At 39.6% G+C, this 20,840-nt stretch overlaps 1 pseudogene; it reads right to left on the minus strand.

The window, feature by feature from the left end:
- The window catches only part of LOC122705651, a 43,227-nt pseudogene that overhangs the window by 21,819 nt on the left and 568 nt on the right, over nt 1-20,840 (minus strand).

The raw sequence follows: 20,840 nt of genomic DNA on the forward strand, positions 1-20,840 counted from the left end.
AACCCACTCCAGTATTCTTGCCTAGGAAACCCCATGGACAGAGGAGCCTGGTGGGCTAAATACAGTCCATGGGGTCTCAAAGAGTCCAACATGACTGAGCAACTAATACTTTCACTTTCACTTAAATGACACTTACAAGATGGCATCAAGATGCATCTAATTTAATTTTTGCATCTAGGATTATTTTCTCCTATTTTTTATTTAATCTACTACTCGCTTATATTTGACCCTTCTCAGTTGTCCAAAATATAGGTATAGTATTAAACTACAGTCCCCTATTACAAAACCCAAAATTTCCATGACTCAATAGGCAAGAGAGGCAAGCTCTTTGCATAGACTCAGAGGAAGCACTGTGGTTTAAATTCCTGGCTCTGACATCAAGTAGGCCAATCAAATCCTCAGGGGTTGTTTGAGCACTAAACAAGGTCATGTATTAAGCACCTGATAGATGTACAATAAATAGAAACTTAATTTGAAACTTACAGAGTGGCAAACAAATCTGACCCAGTTCCCACCCCCATTAGGCAGGCCATGGAAGGGAAGAAAGAGAAGGAGAGGTGGAGAGACTAGAGGAGAGAAACAGGCAAGAGCCTTAGGGCCTGAGAGCTCAACCAGTTGAGAACACAGAGGTCAAACCTTCCACTTTCCAAAGTCAAGGGCTGTGACTTTTAATTATCTCTAGGGCTTGGTAAAGCTTTTTCCTCCCGTTAGAGAACCTTCAAGTTGCCCCTTGAGAGAGAAACAATCAGGCTTGGCAGATAACAAGCCGCTCTGTGATGACAACAAGGCTGAGACATCAAGCCTGTTGACAGAACAAGCTGACAAGTTCATACCCTCTATGCGGGATTGCAAATTCTCAAATGTGTTTTTGCCACCTTCAAGTACGGACAGATGTATTTGGGGGGAAAAAAATGACTTTATAGCAAATTAGATTTTTCATGTGTTGTTGAGCAGCCCCTACAGTTTTGACAGGTGCAGGAGAGGCGGCAGAGGTAGGTTTGCAAATCAAGCCTCAATGCCGCCCCCAACAGTGCGAGGTGGGTGATGAGCAGGCTGTACGTGTAGGTTCCTGCCGGTATTTGTTCCATCAGGATGGAAGTGACAAGTGCTGCTTGGAAAAAGCCTGCTAGCTAAACTCACCCCACCTCCATCTTTCAGCCTTTATGAGAACATTGCTTTAGGGAGATCACTGTGTGCACACACTGTTCTAAGCACTGGATGTGTAGTAAGTTACTGCGTCTTCACATCAGCTTGTGAGTAACCACTATATTATCCCTCCTTTACAAATGAGGCAACAGAAACACAGAGCAGTTGAGTAACTCATTCACAGTCACACATGAAGGGCCTTGTACTGAGGGGCTGGAAATGCTGGAATTCAGTCCCAGCTCGCTGCCTCCTCATAGCAAAGGATATGTTCACCCAGTGCATGCTGTGGTCCCAGCCCTGGGCTAAGCATCTTCAGTACATTTCTCATTTAACACAACACCCATGGGAAGAAGACATTGTTGTTATCCTTACAGATGGGGAAAATGAGGCTTAGAAGGGGTAAGGAACTTGCCCAAGTTTACAAAACTAGTAAGAGTTGGAACCAAAAATAAAAACCAGATCTGTCTGACTCCAGAGTCCAAGGTCTTAACCACTACCTACTCTGCTTCTGCCCCTTACTAGTTGTCTTGAGTATTTGCTCGCTCCCAGCCTCAGTTTCCTCATCTGTGAAATGGGGATACCACCAATAACTATCTCAAAAGACCAGTGCAAGGGTAAAACAAAGGAAGGTATGTGAAAAATTAACTAGGAACTACAGGCAAGGCATACGTAATTCATATTCTTTTCCAAACAAATGAATTTAATCCCTCCCAAAGCTGAAGGTTTTGGCATGTGTGACCTCTCACTGATTTATCAACATAACACATTTAGAGGGTGAAAGGGAGAAAAGAGAAGGCAAATCACTTGCCTCTGTCCCCTATCAAGCGGTTTTGTGTGGGGGAACTCCAGACAATTCTTATAGCATGGCCATGTCTTTAGTCTTGAATGAAGTAATTGCAAATAGCTGAGCCTTATTTGTTTCAAACATCGCAAGTTCCTTACATGTCAGGGCCTTGCAATTTCTGTTTCTTCTGTTTAGGGATGCTTGTCCCTAGATTTCCGTTAGCTGTCTTCTTCCCCTTTCTCAAGAGGCCTTCATCCCTGGCTAAAGTAATCCCCCACTCAGCCCCACCCTGTAACCCTGTTTAAGCATCTCCATCACAGTTATCAGGGTCTGAAGTTATTTAAGTTTATTGGCTGTCTCTCTCCACTTGGGCATAAGCTCCTTGAAGGCAGGAAACTGCTGTATCCCCAAATTATTGCCACTGAGTAGGTGTTCATCAAACACGTGTGGACTTTATAGAGAAAGACAAGTCCTTCTCTCCCAAACCCCACCTTTACCTCCATATCCATCTGCAAACCAGGAAGGCTGTATAGAGGACACACGTAAGAAAATGACACTCCCTGGCAAAGAGTCGGACACGACTGAGTGACTGAACTGACTGACTGACTGACTAGCCCTTGCTGGTGACTGTCTAGTGATGATTGGAGCACCTCTGCTTGTGGCAGACTCAGTTCAAATCCAAATCCACACATTTGGTGTATTGTTTCAGGGAGTCTATGTTATGACTGCCAGGGTGCTAATTCCTGCTCTGGTTCTACCTAGCCCAGTGATCTTGGGCTCATTACTTGATTTCACTATGCCTACATTTCTTTACCCTTACAAAGAGGATATATATCACCTATCCTGCAGAGCTGTGAAGGTTCACTGAGATGATGGATGCACTGGGCTGAGCCCGGAGCCTGGCACAGGGTAAGCTCTCAGTAAATTGCAGCTCTGAACTGATTAATGATGGAGATGAATTTATATTTGTGCCACTAGTCTATCTCCCAATAGTAAACCTCACTAATTGATTAAGCCTTTCTTTCTTTTTAAATGGCCTCACAACCTTCATATAACACCACCCTCTCCTAGACAGTCAGTAACAGTCAATCACCTGGAGTCAGCATGCAAACTGAAACCTATTAATCCTTCCTGACTCAGGAACCTCTTAACAGGCTGTCAGACAGGGTTATTAACACTGAACTTGGTGTCCAAAAGTAAACTGGTAGTTAATTTTGCCTCTGGAAAAGTGGCAGTTCCAGCAGGATGCATCCATAGGCAAACTCACTAGCGTGGGTTAGAAGAGGGAGCCATGGGAGAACCTGCTCTTGAGAGATGAGGGTAGAGGGGAAGGCCCTGCCCCCTCCCATTAGGCTTGGCTCCCAAGAGGTTACACTGATGGAAATCAGGGCTTCTGGAAGGCAGGGTGTGAGCAATGCTCAGATTTACCCTCTGATATATTCTTTTCCATGAAACAGCTCTGATGAAAACTGGGAACTCACCAGGAAAAGCTCATCCCTCCTGATTGGCTCCCTTTGAATTTATATTAACTATTCCAAATACATCCTAACAACTTCTGGATTCCAATCAAATCAATGGAGGACTATAATTTTTTAATAATTTACTTTTAACTGTTAGAGAATCTAGCAGATTGTAACTGGTGTGTGTGTGTGTGTGTACTATTTTAGAAGTGACAATGAGGCTATTGAGAAGCCTTTCCAAGAGCTGAGGAGCCTGCTGGCTTGGATGGATAGCAATGTCACTTTCAGGGAAAAAAAAAGTTAAGCTAGAAAGATGAAATATAGAAATAAAAACAGAAAGTAACACTTGTGTTTAATTTATTTCCATAAATCTGGCCCTAACAAAAATAGCAAATTGGGAGATGCCAGCTTTCTAATATCCCTGGGTCCCCTTTCTTGCTCATTTTTCTTCTTTCTTTAAAGGATCCAGTGCCCCAATTTTCTCCAATAATTTCATCATCAAAATCTTTCTGAAGGAAATTAGTTGTAGAAAAACAAGTTCATACCAGAGTATCAATGGCTAGTGGCTTAATATTTCCTCTTATAGGCAATGCATAGTCTTTATGACTTAAAAAGAGATGAGCTGAATTGTGTTCCCCCCCAAATTCATATGTTGAAGTCCTGACCCCCAATAACTCAGAATATGACTGTATTTGGAGATAGGGCCTCTGAAGAAGTAATTATAGTAATATGACATCATTGGGATGGATCTTAAACAATGTGACAGGTGTCCTCAATAAGAAGAGGTTAGGACACAGACAGGTTCTGAGGGAAGACTATGTGAAGATACAAGGAGAAAACAGCTATCTACAAGCCAAGCAGAGAAGTCTCAGAAGAAACCAATTCTGTTGACACTTTGATTTTTGACGTCCAACCTCCAGAACTGTAAGGAAATAAATTTCTGTTGTGTAAGCCATCTAGTGTATGGTATATTGTTATGGTAGCCCGAGCAGACCTATACAAGCAGTATTGGAGTATTGTTGATTTACAATGTCATTTACAATGTTTCAGGCATACAGGAAAGTCAATCGGTTATACATATACATATATCCACTCTTTTTTAGATTCTTTTCCCACAATAGGCCATTACAGAGCACTGAATAGAGTTCCCTGTGCTATACAGTACATCCTTATTGGTTATCTATTTTATATATGCTTGCTTTTTTGCTCAGTAGTGTCCAACTCTTTGCAACCTCATGGACTGCAGCCCATCAGGCTCCTTAGTCTATGGGATTCTCCAGGCAAGAATTCTGGAGTGGGTTGCCATTTCCTACTCCAGGGGATCTTCCCAACCCAGGGATCGAACCCAGCTCTCCTGCATTGCAGGCAGATTCTTTACCACTGTGCCACCTGGGAAACTCCATTTTATGCATAGTAGTAGATGTATATGTCAATCCCAATTTTCCAATTTACCCCTTCTCTCCTTTTTCCCCCTGGTAGCTGGACATTTGTTTTTCTGCATCTGTGATTCTATTTCCGTTGTGTAAATAAATTCATTTGTACCATTTTTTTTTTTTTTAGATTCCACATATAAGCAATAACATGATGTTTGTCTTTCTCTAAATTACTTCATTCAATATGACAGTCTCTAGGTCCATCCACGTTGCTGCAAATGGCATTATTTTGTTCTTTTTTTATGGCCAATGTTCCAGTGTATGTATGTAAACACAGATGCTTTATCCATTCGTCTATTGAAGGACATTTGGGTATGAGGATTAAACAAGACAATATACATTATTGGCTAGCACAATGTCTACATGGTACCTGGCACTTAGCACTTCATCAGTACAATTATTACTACTATTGAAGTAGAATTTTAACTAAATATAGATGAACAAAATGGATACTTCTGTACATCACTTGTCTTTACACCACAGATACTCAAAAAGTATCTGTTACTGGATCACACTCTAATGGTTGCTTCTCATTCCTAAGGGGCCCTTAATTCCCGTACAGTTGGCATCAGAAGCTACAGGTGTGGTTTTAATCTCCAAAATATAGACAAGAATTATGGGAAAATATAAGGAAAATCCATCCTGCAATGAAAGAGACAGATAAGAGTCTGCACCAACAAATTAAATAAAATTAAAACTTCAATAACTGAGTGATCATGCTAAACCACTAGTTTATTAAACAATTTATACTAATATGGAAGTAGCTTGTTACTAATTTTCTGAGAAAGCCTCTTAAGTGAAGGGTCTTAGGTAAATGTCTTAACTTGGAGAACAGTTATTTAATAACTATGGTTTCAGGTCAGGCACATTAAATTTCAAATAAACATTCTGTCTTTTAACATTTAAGTTATTTTTAGTATAAATGAGTCCTCTAGCAATCAAAACTCCCTACATAGGGAAGGAAGACAACATTAAAATTGATACAATTCTCTGACCCCACAGTTTTCAAAAAAAAGGTAATGAAACAGATCACTTAAAACTATTTTTCCACAAAGCAATCTACACTGTCAACATGATGTGTCCTGATGCCTGGCATCCCTGAGGGAAGCAGGAATAGAGCTGTGTTGGACCTCTGGGTTCTCATATTTTAGATGTAAGTATATTACCATCTACTGCATATTTCGAGGTTTTTCCTATGCTTTTATCTATAAACGGAAATAAAGCTGACGTTGAAACACCAGGTACATAATGCCAAAATATAAAACAAGAGGTAGCCTTCTTCTGAGTCTTGTTCCCAGTGTTCACAGTCCAAGCTGGCCATTCCTTCTCAACAGCTGAGATCTGTCCTTTTTTGTCTCTCAACCCCAACTCTGGCACGAGATATCTCCTTTCATTAATCTTGAGTCCATAATGCTACCCATCCCACAGTTCTGGGTTCTGTTTTGCCCTCCTCGTTCGTCTTCCAAGGCTCACTCATCTGTTCTCTGGTACCCAGGGCCCACTCCACCTCCCCCCCTCAGTGAGTTATCGATCTCTCATCTATCTCCCTGTGTAATACAGCTGATCACGTTGTGCAACAGATACAAGAAATACTGAGTAGAGAGGCTGAAAGGAGGGGAGAACCTGGCCCCAGTCTTAATATCAGGCCTCTGGAGCCTGGCTATTGAGTGTATCATTAGCCTGATAATTTAGCATCTCCCCAAATCTAAAATTCACCCAGAATGGGACTTCCCTGGCAGTCCATTGGTTCAGAATACGCCTGCCAATGCAGGGGACACAGGTTCAATCCCTGGTCCAGGAAGATCCCACATACTGCGAGCCAATGAAGCCTGAACACCACAACCCAAAGCCCATGCTCCACAACAAGAGAAGCCACCTCAATGAGAAGCCTGAATACCATAACTAGAGATTAGCCCCCGCTCACGGCAACGAGAGAAAGAGCCCAGCAATCAAGACGCAGAGCAGCCAAAATAATAATAGTAACAAAATTCACCCAAAATGAATATACATTAAAACCCTGGAAGAAGTAACCTAACAAAAGAAAAAATAGAAAAAGATTTTATATTCTAGACTTCTATTTTCTCCTCAAGAAGAGGCTAGGCAAGTAATCTCCTTTGCATTCAAGTGAAATTCTCTGTTGTAAATAATTCTTTACATGAGCCTCACAGAAAACCATTTCTCAACATCTCCAATGGAACAGAAATTACCACAATGACATGTTCCTTAAGCTCCTGTTAGCCTGACATCTCCCCCTTGTCTAGCAGAAGAGACAAGAAGAATTGACTTGTAGTTTTTATAAATGCTATAACTGAAATCTTACTGCATATATATTTTTGCTCAATTGCTGAACTCAGTAAAGGTGTATTTGTTTTCTGCTTTTCTTAAGTAATGATGAATCAGTAGGTCCATTTAGCTCAGCCTCTCTACATTTAAATCTTATAGTGAAACATGAGGGTGGAAGATAGGACCATGCTTGATTTTCCTTGTGTTACATCCTTCAGTCTCTAAGAAGCTTCCCTGATCATTTGAGTGACCTCACTCCCTAGACTACCTTAGCTATGCATGGGTAAATTTGGTTTGCAAGTGCACACCCATAGTCTTTGATTCAGTGATTCCCTACATCACTGATTTTGTGTTATTCTGTACTGACTGGCTCTCCTTTCATCACATTGTAATTTATCAGTCAATTTTATCAACCATTGAGTGTGTTTTTATTTTTTAAATTCTTTTAGGTTATACTAATGAAAGAAGACAAAAGCTGACAGTGATGTAATCCTCTGAATTTTTCTAGTGATTCATAGAAGAATTTGGATTGATATAACTGGATATGACAGCTGCCATGAATGTCCTGTGCTGTCTCTTGCAGGACCTGATAAAATCTTCATATGCTCTCACAAGCAGATCTATTATATTATACAGGCAAAAGAACCCACCAGAGAATATAATTATGACTAGCTCAATCACAGAATTCCCTTAGAATAATAACTAAAGGAATAACATGAAATTAAAAGCAATATTGAATATAATGTAATGCTCCCCATAAGCAATTAGTAGATACTCATTAACAGACTATGAGACAAGGGAGATAACAAAATGAGACTCCGGTTTGTACCTTCACAGATGTGCAGTCACTGACAAACCACAGACACACGATGCCCAGCTTAATCAGTTTCCACAGCAGGTGATGGAGATTTAAACTAGGGAGGTATCATTGAAGAGAGATAGTTCTTTTTTCTTTAGCCATGGAACAGATTTTTTTCATGAAATTCTCCAAATTAAGCAAATACTCATCTTTGTTTGGTAGAAAACCGCCTTGTCAGCATTAACTAGAATGCACATAATTCCAAATGAGATGTTCAGTGTTCGGTTTAATAATGTATTGGGTCTATCTTTGCCCTTAATAGCAGGAGAAGAATTTTTTTTTCCTATTTATGCCTAAAGGGAATGGCTGCTTCCCTGTCAGTCTCTAGAGACAGGAAAGAACAGTGCACTGCCAAGCATCTTTGAATATGAATGGAGGTGGTTCTTGCAATAAGCATGGGGAAGGACTTCTCCTTTCTCTAGAGCCAGAGGTTGACCTGATCATCTAAGGTATGGTGATAGAGATTTTAATTTTTAAGTTTGAGCCAACCTATTACTACTCAGAGGCCTATCCAGTCATGGGCCTAACTGTAGCCACTTTTGTGGGCATATCTCAACTATTCTCAAAGGTCATTTGACCTACACAGGCAAAGCCTCACTATTTCTTCTTTGTCACGTGCCAATCTTATCATGAATCTAAAAACAGAATGAAGTGTCTTATTTGTCTTTGTATCCCTAGCATCTAGCATAGTTCTTGGCCCACATTTTATTGGATTGAATTTTTGTAGAATTCAATGGAATTATTAGTATAAGAGTCTCATCTATGTAAATAACAGATAGAATAAATAGAATAAAAGGAGCTAGCCCTTTAAGTGACTTATTTCTAACTTGAGTTGCATTAATGGACAAAGTCTAGATCAACTGGCCTGCTTTCATTTTTGTAAAGCTAAATTTGTCAGTCATGTCATTGAAAACTACATATTCTTAAAAACCAGATATACAGTCATAAAAATAAAAAAGCAATTAATTAATGAAAGATACAGTTAGTGCATCTTGATCTGAAGATGAAAAGAAAGTCATGTTTAGAAACCTGGTACATGAAATAAACACTGTATTAGAGAATTTCCCCTACATTTTCTTGTTTAATTTCTTAATATAATTCCTTGAGTTAGATATTGTGTTTCCCAATATATTAATAAGGAAACTGAGATTCAAAAAGATCATTAATTTATCCAACAAGTATTTATGAAGCACACATTATATCCCAATGTGTGCTATAGCCCAAGCAACATTATATCCCAAGCACACTATATATCCCTCATGCTGAGGATATATAGCAATGAGAAAAACGGTGTCCTCATGGAATTTATGCCCATTTTCTTTTGGCTAGTAAGTGGGTCTAAATCTGTATCCATCTGATCCCAATATTCATGCTTTTTTTCCACAGCACATGGCAGTTGGAATGGAGATACTCAAATAGAAAAGACTACAATATTTGAATAACTTGAATAAATGCTATGTGACCCTGCCTTGGCCCTACAATGAAAGGGAAAGGGAATTCCAAAAGTAAGAGTACTTCAATTCTTGGTTCTAAGTTATTTATTCTTTTAAGCAATTAACCTATATTATTTTTTGCTTAAAATAAATTCCACTTTCCCTGTCTAGACTCTGGAGATAATCAGATTTTTGTTAGCTAGCAAGGAATTATTCTGAGTCTTTCAGAGGATGCTAAGACTCATAGATATGTTTCTGCCCTTTCAGAAAAATCCCTCTCCTTTTTTCATTCATATGTTTTTGTATCCTATACACTAAAATAATGACTCTGGGTTGATCCCCTTCACTACAAATTTTATCTTTAAAAGCCCCAAACTCCAACTTCTCTGCTTATTATGTTCCCTACTTAATGTTCTTCCCCATCCTAGCTGTTTCTTCTGAAATCCAACCCATGAAGGCTTCATAACCTCACCCACACATGCTCCCTCCTCGGACCCCCATGACACTATGGAACCCTTTCACAGCACTCACAGTCTCATACTGTGATTTTGAGTGATTTTGTCTTATTTTCTAGTAAACATTCACTCTGAGATGGCAGGGATGTCTTTCTTTTGTCTCTCATAATCAGCAAATGAGCAATAAATATTTTAATCAATTGTGTTATTTTAAAAAATTAAGCCCATAATTATCTCTACTCAAATTTTTTTTAACTGTCATTTTAGAGAATCAGCTATTTTCAAAACCACAAAGAAACACGCCACTCAAATAAAAGCCTGTATTACAGTTATTGAATCTGTAAGAATGTAAAAGAGGGCTTTCATTCAACCCATAGATAATTATTTGTCTTCTACACTGCACAAATAATTATTCCAGGATAATTGGAGGTTGCAGTGAAGAACCAAACATACATCCAAATTTGTGAAGTGTTATAAAATAATTTAACAGCCAATCAATTAAGAGGTGATTTCAAGCAATTCAAAGAGCTTGGAGTCATGGATTTGGAGCAAGAAAAATGATCTTGTTCATTCAGGCTCTCCTCAGAAGTAGATCAGTAAAATTGGAAAATCCAGGGCTCAAAAACCAGCAGTAAGTAGAACTATCCCAGAATCTACATAAAAGTCTTCTTACATAGTATTCATTGGCAGCATCAAATAAGAGAAATATAGAGCAATAAATATTAACCACTTTATAAAAACTGGCATCTCAATGTGACTACCCTATAAATGTTACTGAAGCTAAGAAAAGGTTGCATAGTAGAACGCTATTAGAAATTAGACCAGCAAAATATTATCTTACCAGTTTGCTTGGCTACTCCTGTATATGAACTGAACTATACCCCAAAACCATCTTCATGAACTTGGGCACACCACTTAACCTTTAAGCATCTCTGTGTCTATAAAGTCACTTACCAGGGTTATGCTCAATCATGTCCAATTCTTTGCGACCCCGTGGACTAGCCTGCCAGGTTCTTCTGTCCATGAGATTTCCCAAGCAATAATACTGGAGTGGGATGCCATTTCCTTCTCCAGGGGATCTTCCTAAACTAGAGGTCAAACCTAGGTCTCTCGCATCTCCTGCATTGGCAGGCGGACAATACAGACAGTGTTGGTAAAAAATAGGTACCACACCATATGTATTATTCTGTTTTATTCTCTGTTCAAATATTAAATCAATATGGTTATTATTTTAAATTTGTATTTTATTTTAAGGCATAAATATTTTCTTCTCGACATTTGAGTAAAACTTCAAATCAAAGAACAGAAATTAATAATGAAATGTCTAGTAGTACTACAGCCATATTTTAGCAAATTTCTTCTACCAAATGAGTTTGAACTCTATTTTATCTTATTTAGATGTCATCATGTAACAAGTGGTTCTTACTTTTCATTTATTGCAAAAACTTGTACAGGATGCTTTAAGTATTAAGTGTCCCCCAGAGCCTATTCTCATTCTCATTCAGCCTGAGGAGAAAATTATCTCAAACATTTTTTTCCTTGAAGACTATAGGGCATGTGCTCCTCCTCCTCCCCTTCCCCCTCCTCCTCCTTCCCCTTCTCCCCCCTCCCTCCCACTCCTCCTCTCTCTTTCTCTCCCCCTCCTCATCCCCCTTCCTTCCCCCCTCCTCCTCCTCCTCTCCCCCTTTACCCCTCCTCAATATACTACTTCTTCATCCCCCTCTCTTTTCCTTCCTTCTTCTTCCCAGAAATTTAATGTGGATACTGATACCAGAGTTCCATAGAGCTTCAAGCAACCATCTAGGCATTCTTAAGACTTGGGAATTTAGGACCCACACAGTGTAGGACATGCACAAGATCATATAGCTCATACAATCCTGAGAAATCTAATTTTGGAAGTGTAATCTGCTTTATTCTTCAAGGAGCAACCAAGGTGAAAGAATTGGTACATCTAGGTCTTTATATTCAAGTCTAAGATCTTTACAAATTGCCAGCCAAGTTGAAAGAATCAGTACGTCTATGTCTTCATATTCAAGTCCAACATCTTTACAAATTGCCTTACCTTGTTCTTTCCCTTACCAACATTAAAAAATAATTAAACAACAATTCTGGCTTTTCTGCTAGCTCAACGTAGGAGAAAGAGAACTGAACCAGATGCAAAAAGTCCTGACTTAACATCCTGGCTCTGCTCCGTAACTTTGGATAAGTCACTAGGGTTTTTTTAAGTCCCAGAGATGTAAGGAACCTAGATATTTATCTACCAACCCCTCACCCACCCAGCATCACTTGTTGGGGCTGCTTCCAGGGTCATTAATTCCCCAACCTTCCCCTGTGTCTCAGCTGAGCATGCTCCCTTGGCTAGAAAAATCTCTCAAAAACTCACAGGTTTCTTCACTAAGTGTCTCTTTCAAAGGCTATGTTCTGACTTGTCTCTGCCTCTCTCTTCCACTCATCTCTCTTCACTGCTGTACTAGTCGGGTTAGGCTGTGCTGTCTGACCCTAACACACAACTCTCACATCTCTGGCTTAACACAGCAAAAGCTAATTTTCCTTAGTTGTTCTTTATGCACTGAATCACCAATTCTGACAGCTGGTTTCTGTATGCAGATTCAGTGATCCAGGCAGCTCTGATCCATGGTTCAATAATATCTCAACACATTTTCCATAACTTTGTGTGGGAGCTTTTTATGAACTCAGTCTGGAAGTCACACATATCACTCCTGCACATATTTCTTTGGCCAACAAAGTCTTGCCTAAAAACAAAAAGTTTCATAGTCTCCCCTGTATCCAGGAAGGAAAAGGTATTGCTAAGCACTGGTAACATCTGCTCCCCCAGACAAGTTCCTTGAAACTAGCTTCCATATAACTGTATTGGCTAATCTAGCCTCTGGTACACTTCATGACCTTTCTGTTTAGCATCTCCAATTAATATACTCAGTCTTTCATTTTCCCAAATTCAAAATCCTAACAGAAGAATTCCTATATCCTATATTCTCCTAGATTGGTCCTCCAGCATTACCAAAAGTGGTAACAGCTAAATGTAAAAGAAATTGTGAATGACTTCTGACTTTGAGGCTGAAACAGAGAAGAGCCTGAGGCAGTGTTTACAAACACCTAAAGAAAAATTCTATGGACAAGTTAATTTCCCTAGCAAACTATATGCTTCTTAAAGACAGGGGTAAAATATTTGAAAACTTATTGAAGGTAGAGAAATTGTCCAGGAAGACACCTTCAGAGAACATCACAGGGAACAACGGCATTAGAACTGTATTAGGCACTTTGGAGAAAGTATTAATGGCTCTGATTTCTAATTAGGATACAGTAAATTATATAAAGTCAGATTAATATTGTAACAACATATGTAAAGCAGAATTCCAAAATTTAAGATTAGAAACAAGAGATTTTTTTTTTTTAACTCTGGCATGTAACAATGAAGACTAGATAGGAGAAAGGGAATTCCAAGTAATAGTGCTCACACTCCTTCAGAAATTATTTTCAACTTCTTATAAGAATTATTTTTTAGATATTTTTCAAGTTATAACACATGCTTGTTATAAAAAGTGAAATAACCTAGAAGAGTATATAAAGACTAAGCTAGCATCTCTCCTCACTTTTTGAACTTTTTATCTTTATTGATGTTTTTAACTTAAATAGATGTTTCCATAGCTTATTTATAATCTTTATTTACAATTAATTTACCATACATATGAATCTATTTCTAAACTCTATTCTGTTTCATTGATATATATTTCTATCCTTAAGCCATTAACACAACAGTTAATAACTGTAGCTTCATAGTAAGTCTTAAAATCAGTTAATATAAATCTTCAAATTGTATCTTTTTCAAAATACTTTTGGCTGTTCTAACTTCTTTATATCTTCAAGTAGATTTTAGAATCAGCTTGTCAGTCTCTTACCCCAAAAAAGGTCTTCTGAAAATTTCCATTGGAATTGCATTGACTCTATAGATCAATTTGGGATAAACTGCCATCTTAACAATATTGAGTCTGCCAATCTATGAACATGGTGTATCTCACCATTTATTAAAGTTGCTTTTAATTTCTCTCTGAAATGTTTTGTAGTTGTCAGTGTATAGATCTTATACATTTCAAAATTCAAATTCATGATTTTTGATGCTGTTATAAATAGTATAGTTTTAATATCAATTGCTAATTATGCACTGCTAATATATAGAGATACAACTGATTTTTTGTATATTCAATGAGTTCTTTTCATTCTGGCTGAAGAGAATATGAATGATACCTGGTTCTGTGTGTGCTCTGAGAATTGTTTACATTACAACTCCAATAATTGCTCTTTCCTCAGAAGTTGTCGTTGCCCATCCTGGTGGAGATTCACCCTGTACATGCACATAGGATATCCAAACACCAAGCAAATCCCCATGCAGATTCCTTGAAACTTTCTCTAGCTTTTTCCTCTCTCCAAATTGTAGCTTCGTTCACCTTCTTAAAATCGAATCTCTTGTCTTCTCAACTCAGGGAGATTGATGGGTTTTGTTATAATTCCTCCTCCTTGTGTCAGTCTGGAATTTACAATCTGGTAGAAAGCCTGATTGAAGGTAGGACTTACCCTTTGTTTGCCTTCTCTCAGGAATTATAGTCCTACACTGTCTGTTATCTAGTGTCTGACCATAGTTGATTCCTATAGTTAATCCTGCTTTTTAGGCATTTAAGGAAGGAGGATGATCCTCATATGGCCAAAAGAGGGAATTTTGCCCCTGTAACTAAAGATTGATGACTCTAGAAGAGAATGTGGGGAGAAGAGAGAGAATGCTTTCTCCTCTGAGTATTCATTCCTTAGAATCAGAGACTCTTGTGTTAATATTCAAGCACTGTAGTCAAAAGTAAACAGAAAAGCACCTAAATTTTTCATTGAAAAACCTTTGTCTTAAAGAAAATGGAAAAGCCACTAGTACAGCTTAATTTGCTTGACTTATCACTAAGGAACATCATTTGGGTGAAGAATTTAGTAAGTTTCAGAGACATTTGACACAAATGAGAATATCTACAGTCAACCCTATCAATCCTTGTGCTTCAGGGCATGGGCTGATCATCAGCTGGAAGACAGAAGATATTTCCTATAGTACTTCTATAGCATCAACTACATTCAGGTCTTTATTTCCTTTAAACACAATTCATTGGAGGTCTGTAAGCACATTATGGCCAAATACTGCAACATGAGGGAAGAGAAAATATATAATATTTTAAAGAAACAAATTCAAGAAAATGATAAGTTATCAGGGAAGGTAAGCAGAATAAGCATGTGTGTTCATTGCTCAGTCGTGTCTGACTCTTTCGACCCCGTGAACTGTAGTCCAAGAGTTTCCTCTGTCCATGGAATTTTCCAGGCAAGAATACTGAAATGGGTTGCCATGTGTTTCTCGAGGGAGAATAAGCATAGAAAAAAAATTTTTTATTTTTGGTCATTTTTGGTATCTATGACATACAGGGCCTGACAGAGAGTGAAGCTCAGCATTTGTTGAACGAATGAATGAACAAAGAAGGAAAGAAATCCTAGCCTCACCAATATTTGACCTTCAGTACTTTGCTCATCCTCAGTTTACTCGTCTTTAAAATGGGGATTATTATACCCATCTCTTCTTGTTATCACAGAGATCAAAGTAGATAATACACGTAAATAAATTAACTCACTGATGTGACTTAATCAATCACTGAGTCAGTTATGTATTTGTAGTATATATTTGTAATGTATTCATAAATTCTTTTGTGTTTGTGCTGTTGAGCAAGAATTTTCTTTTCCTTTCTACTCAAATCACTGACTGTTCATTCTGAATCTTGTCTCAAATGTTATTTCTCTCTTACCTTTTCTTAAACAATGATTTCCAATTTAAACATTTTAAAATAAGCCATCAATTTTTAACTTACTGCCTGGAACAGCATGAAAACTAAACAAATGATAGTCATTTAAATATCCTGGGTTTGACTAAGCTAGTCCTGACCAAATAGACTTAACAAATCAATGATACATAATCAATATTTCTAGCAATGAAATCTTGATATATTTCAGGTCTGAAGACTGGGAAGTAGAAGATCAAGGTATTAGCAAATTTGGTAACTGGTGAAGATCTGCTTCCTCACCAGATGGGAGAGGGCAAGGGACCTCTCTTGGGCTACTTTTTTAAGAGCACTAACACCATTCATGAAGGCCCTGTCAAGGGCCACACCCCCTGATACCATCATCATTCAATCCATAGCAAATGGTGATCTGTGATAAGAAAGTTCAAACTCATAAAAAGAGTACAGCTGCTTACCTTGAAATGTCAGAAGCACTGGGCTAAGGCTGCTCAGTTCAGTTCAGTTCATTTCAGTCACTCAGTCTTGTCCGACTCTTTGCGATCCCATGAATCGCAGCACGCCAGGCCTCCCTGTCCATCACCAACTCCTGGAGTTTACACAAATTCATGTCCATCGAGTCGATGATGCCATCGAGCCATCTCATCCTCTGTAGTCCCCTTCTCCTCCTGCCCCCAATCCCTCCCAGCACCAGGGTCTTTTCCAATGAGTCAACTCCTCGCATGAGGTGGCCAAAGTACTGGAGTTTCAGTTTCAGCATCAGTCCTTCCAATGAACACCGAGGACTGATCTCCTTTAGGATGGACTGGTTGGATCTCCTTGCAGTCCAAGGGACTCTCAAGAGTCTTCTCTAACACCACAGTTCAAAAGCATCAATTTTTCGGCACTCAGCTTTCTTCACAGTCCAACCCTCACATCCATACATGACCACTAGAAAAACCATAGCCTTGACCAGACTGACCTTTGTTGGCAAAGTAATGTCTCTGCTTTTTAATATGCTATCTAGGTTGGTCATAACTTTCCTTCCACGGAGTAAGCGTCTTTTAATTTCATGGAAGCAGTCACCATCTGCAGTGATTTTGGAGCCCAGAAAAATAAAGTCAGTCACTGCTTCCACTGTTTCCCCATCTATTTCCCATGAAGTGATGGGACCGGATGCCATGATCTTAGTTTTCTGAATGCTGAGCTTTAACCCAACTTTTTCACTCTCCTCTTTCACCCTCATCAAGAGGCTTTTTACTTCCTCTCCACTTTTGGCCATAAGGGTGGTGTCATCTGCATATCTGAGGTTATTGATATTTCTCCCAGCAATCTTGATTCCAGCTTGTGCTTCTTCCAGCCCAGCATTTCTCATGATGTACTCTGCATATAAGTTAAATCAGCAGGGTGACAATATACAGCCTTGATGTATTCCTTTTCCTATTTGGAACCAGTCTGTTGGTCCATGTCCAGTTCTAACTGTTGCCTCCTGACCTGCATATAGGTTTCTCAAGAGGTGGGTCAGGTGGTCTAGTATTCCCATCTCTTTCAGAATTTTCCACAGCTTATTGTGATCCACACAGTCAAAGGCTTTGGCATAGTCAATAAAGCAGAAATAGATGTTTTTCTGGAACTCTCTTGCTTTTTTGATGATCCAGTGGATGTTGACAATTTGATCTCTGGTTCCTCTGCCTTTTCTAAAACCAGTTTGAACATCTGGAAGTTCACGGTTCACGTATTGCTGAAGCCTGGCTTGGAGAATTTTGAGCATTACTTTACTGGCGTGTGAGATGAGTGCAATTGTGCAGTAGTTTGAGCATTCTTTGGGATTGCCTTTTTTGGGATTGGAATGAAAACTGACCTTTTCCAGGCCTGTGGCCACTGCTGAGTTTTCCAAATTTGCTGCCATATTGAGTGCAGCACTTTCACAGCATCATCTTTCAGGATTGGAAATAGCTCAACTGGAATTCCATCACCTCCACTAGCTTTGTTCATAGTGATGCTTTCTAAGGCCCACCTGACTTCACATTCCAGAATGTCTGGCTCTAGGTGAGTGATCACACCCTCGTGATTATCTGGGTTGTGAAGATCTTTTTTGTACAGTTCTTCTGTGTATTCTTGCCACCTCTTCTTAATATCTTCTGCTTCTGTTAGGCCCATATCATATCTGTCCTTTATCGAACCCATCTTTGCATGAAATGTTCCCTTGGTATCTCTAATTTTCTTGAAGACATCTCTAGTCTTTCCCATCCTGTTGTTTTCCTCTAATCTTTGCATTGATCACCGAGGAAGGCTTTCTTATCTCTCCTTGCTATTCTTTGGAACTCTGCATTCAAATGGGAATATCTTTCCTTTTCTCCTTTGGTTTTCACTTCTCTTCTTTTCACAGCTATTTGTAAGACCTCCTCAGACAACCATTTTGCCTTTTTGCATTTCTTTTCCATGGGGATGGTCTTGATCCCTGTCTCCTGTACAATGTCACGAACCTCCATCTGGCACTCTGTCTATCAGATCTAGTCCCTTAATTCTATTTCTCACTTCCACTGTATAGTCATAAGGGATTTGATTTAGGTCATACCTGGATGGTTTAGTGGTTTTCCCTACTTTCTTCAATTTCAGTCTGAATTTGGCAATAAGGAGTTCATGATCTGAGCCACAGTCAGCTCCCGGTCTTGTTTTTGCTGACTGTATAGAGCTTCTCCATCTTTGGCTGCAAAGAATATAATCCATCTGATTTCAGTGTTGACCATCTGGTGAGGTCCATGTGTAGAGTCTTCTTTTGTGCTGTTGGAAGAGGGTGTTTGCTATGACCAGTGTGTCCTCTTGACAAAACTCTATTAGCTTTTGCCCTGCTTCATTCCGTACTCCAAGGCCAAATTTGCCTGTTACTCCAGGTGTTTCTTGACTTCCTACTTTTGCATTCCAGTCCCCTATAATGAAAAGAACATCTGTTTTGGGTGTTAGTTCTAAAAGGTCTTGCAGGTCTTCATAGAACTGTTCAACTTCAGCTTCTTCAGCGTTACTGGTTGGGGCATAGGCTTGGATTACCGTGATACTGAATGGTTTGCCTTGGAAACCAACAGAGATTATTCTGTCTTTTTTGAGATTGCATCCAAGTACTGCATTTCAGACTCTTTTGTTGACCATGATGGCTACTCCATTTCTTCTAAGGGATTCGTGCCCACAGTAGTAGATATAATGGTCATCTGAGTTAAATTCACCCATTCCAGTCCATCTTAGTTCGCTGATTCCTAGAATGTCAACGTTCACTCTTGCCATCTCCTGTTTGATCACTTCCAATTTGCCTTGATTCATGGACCTAACATTCCAGGTTCTTATGCAATGTTGCTCTTTACAGCATCGGACCTTGCTTCTATCACCAGTCCCATCCACAACTGGGTATTGTTTTTGCTTTGGCTCCATCCCTTCATTCTTTCTGGAGTTATTTCTCCACTGATCTCCAGTAGCATATTGGGCACCTACCGACCTGGGGAGTTCCTCTTTCAGTATCCTGTCATTTTGCCTTTTCATACTGTTCATGGGGTTCTCAAGGCAAGAATACTGAAGTGGTTTGCCATTCGCTTCTCCAGTAGACCACATTCTGTCAGACCTCTCCACCATGACCCGTCCGTCTTGGGTGGCCCCACACGGCATGGCTTAGTTTCATTGAGTTAGACAAGGCTGTGGTCCTGTGATCAGATTGGCTAGTTTTCTGTGATTATGGTTTCAGTGTGCCTGCCCTTTGATGCCCTCTCGCAACACCTACCGTCTTACTTGGGTTTCTCTGACCTTGGACGTGGGGTATCTCCTCACGGCTGCTCCAGCAAAGCGCAGCCACTACTCCTTACCTGGGAGGAGGAGTATCTCCTCATGGCTGACCACCCCCCTCCCCGACCTTGAACGTGGAGTAGCTTCTCTCTGCCCTCCTGCTCCAGTGCAGCCGCCGCTCCTTGGACGTGGGGTGGCTCCTCTCGGCTGCTGCCCCTGACCTTGGGCCTGGGGTAGCTCCTCTGGACCACCGCCCCTGGCCTCGGCCTAAGGCTGCTACAATTGACCAAATGCATATAAAAATCATTTGAAGGGCTGTTCATTATGAGTGGCACTAACATTCCTTTCTAACAATTTATTAATCACTAACTGTTTGTTATTAGCAAATTCTCTTGGGATTTATAAATTAGATGTATCCTGCAAATAGATAATGTTCCAAACTCACAAGAAAACATTCAATGTCTGTAAACAGAGTTAAGCAGGCCTTTGGATGCTCTGGACTCAACTAATTAAAAGCTAAAAATAAATCACATAGAAATCAACTATACTCCAATAAAAAATCACATAGCATTTGTAGTTAACATAACTTTAGATAACAATGAGAACTTTTCTCCCCCAAACAATGATCAGGTGCTATTTTTATTGCAATTGAAGAAAGGTGTTGGAAAGATAACCTAGTTTATTGGACTATTTCCCCAGGGGCAGGGTTAGAAAAACTCCTCTTTTTCCCCCCTGCACAGTAGAGTGGTTTAAATGAGCTGCAATCAAGTCATCTTTTTGGAAGATGGAAAATTGGAAGATTTGTTAAAACTTGGAAAGAAATTTTGTCATTTACTTCACGAATCGTTCAGCATGTGCTGAACGCATGCATGCAGCCATGTGCTACTTGAAATAAGTTACTACCTCAGCATATCTGACATACCTCAGCATGTCACTTAACCTAAAGGTGGATTTGCGGGTGTTTTTGGATTTTTTTTTTTTTTTTTTTTGGTCCTCCATCATCAAATCAGCAGTTCTGCAAGCAAGGGACAGGGCCAGTTATCTCCAGCGATGACTGAGGAGAGAGAGAAGAGTGCTTAATATTTAAGAACTGACACTAGAACTACCCTGCCCCCACCATCACCATCACCTCATGCACTTCGCTAGAAGAAACAGGAAGAACCCACCATCCTGGAAGCTGTGGTAGACGCTATTTGGTGTCACACAGAGACTCTGTAGTGACACAGTGATCCATTTACCGAACTGTGGGCACTCAGAAATAAGCAACCCAATCCTGCCTCAACTGAACCAAAGATTCTGCTGCTCTTATTTCGGAAAATCAGCCAGGTGCTGACAGCCTGGTGAGAGGACAGCTTTGAGGGAACGGGGACTGAAGTGGGGATATAGGGACACATTCACATCACAGG

This window comes from Cervus elaphus, chromosome 12 (assembly GCF_910594005.1).
Source record: "Cervus elaphus chromosome 12, mCerEla1.1, whole genome shotgun sequence".
NCBI lineage: Eukaryota > Metazoa > Chordata > Mammalia > Artiodactyla > Cervidae > Cervus > Cervus elaphus.